This window comes from Trachypithecus francoisi, unplaced genomic scaffold (genome assembly GCF_009764315.1).
Source record: "Trachypithecus francoisi isolate TF-2019V2 unplaced genomic scaffold, Tfra_2.0 Lachesis_group6, whole genome shotgun sequence".
In the NCBI taxonomy this organism is placed as follows: Eukaryota; Metazoa; Chordata; class Mammalia; order Primates; family Cercopithecidae; genus Trachypithecus; species Trachypithecus francoisi.
In genome coordinates this window covers 55,139,431-55,140,914 of record NW_022681471.1, presented here as the reverse complement: position 1 = coordinate 55,140,914, position 1,484 = coordinate 55,139,431, and the positions used below count along the sequence as shown (strand labels likewise).

The following is a 1,484-nucleotide window of genomic DNA, read 5'->3' as shown; positions in this document are numbered from 1 at the left end:
TCACATGTTATCATTATTTGACCCTCCGGAAAGTTAACAAACAAAATGCCTTGAGCATCTCAAAAAAACTGTTTCCATGACCTTTGCTCCTGACCAGTCAGTCAGCTTTTACTTTTAGACAACTTCTGCCTATTGGTAACCATTTTTCTGATGGTGTTTTGTCTTCAGGATTGTATTGGTAAAGCCGTGCTTCATCTCTCTTTACATTCTTCTAATAAATGCTTCAAGATTTTTATCCCACTTGTTTAAAATTTTATTGAAAGCTCTGCTCTTGTCTGAAGCTGATGTGATTGCAAGAGTTTTGATAACCATCAAGTGAAAAGTTGGCTTAACTTTAATTTTTTTAGTCAGGATTATGTAAGATTATCCAATTGAGATGTCCATGGTAGTGGTTATTCTTTGTGCTGTTAATTGTTGGTCCTTTTCAATTAGGAGCCAACAATATTTTATTTTTCTTTCAAATTGCTATGGATGATCTGCTGCTTTAGGCTTCAATCTTCAACATCATCTCACCATTTTGTAAAATAAGTTGTATATTTGGAAACTGCTGATTTCTATGGGGACATTGTCCCCATAAACTCTGAAAAGCATCAGTGATTTCAGCATTCTTCCACTCATGCTTCACCATACATTTTGTGTTTGTTCTTGCTTCAATTTTACTAGAATTCATGTTGCTCTGAAAGGGGCTCTTTTCAAACTGATTTCTTATTCTCTTTAATCCCTCAAACTTGATCCTGTTCAGACGTGTTATAACAAGTTAGTTCACTTTTACTTTAGTGCAAAATACTTTGAAATCCATGCATAGTTTATTCACAATACAAATTTTGAGTGCTCGCTTCGGCAGCACATATACTAAAATTGGAACGATACAGAGAAGATTAGCATGGCCCCTGCGCAAGGATGACACGCAAATTCGTGAAGCGTTCCATATTTTTATTCAGTCTTTAAAAAAAAAAAACAAAACAAAACAAATTTTGAAAAACCTGTTGAAGCCTCCTTGTATTAAAGTTTTTTTTTTTTTTTTTTTTTTTTTTTAGATAGAGTCTTTCTCTGTCACCCAGGCTAGAGTGCAGTGGCACAATTTCAGCTCACTGCAGCCTTGACCTCCCAGGCTCAAGCAATCCTCCCACTTCAGCCCCCTGAGTAGCTGGGGATAAAGGTGCATGTCACCAACTAATGTTTTGTGTTTTTTGTAGAGAGGGGATCTCGCTGTTGCCCAGGCTGGTCTCCAACTCCTGAACTCAAGCAATCTGCCCACCTCAGCCTCCCAAAGTGCTGGGATTACAGACATGATCCATGGTACCTGGCCCTAAAGAGTAATTTTGATGATGCACCCCTTTCACTTTACATTGCTGACTTTATAACCTACCTGATATTGTTTGGCCATGTCCCCATCTTAACTTGAAATTACCTCCCATAATTCCCACATGTTGTGGAAGGGACCTAGGGGGAGATCATTGAATCATGGGGAGCAGTTTTCTCTA

General features: G+C 38.1%; 1 non-coding gene across 1 annotated transcript; it reads left to right on the top strand.

Annotated features, from left to right (window-relative positions):
* The first annotated feature begins 828 nt into the window (after positions 1 to 828).
* LOC117078728 lies at positions 829 to 935 on the top strand. Its single transcript, XR_004435135.1, has one exon. It is a non-coding gene; the product is annotated as a U6 spliceosomal RNA (small nuclear RNA).
* The last annotated feature ends 549 nt before the right edge of the window (positions 936 to 1,484 follow it).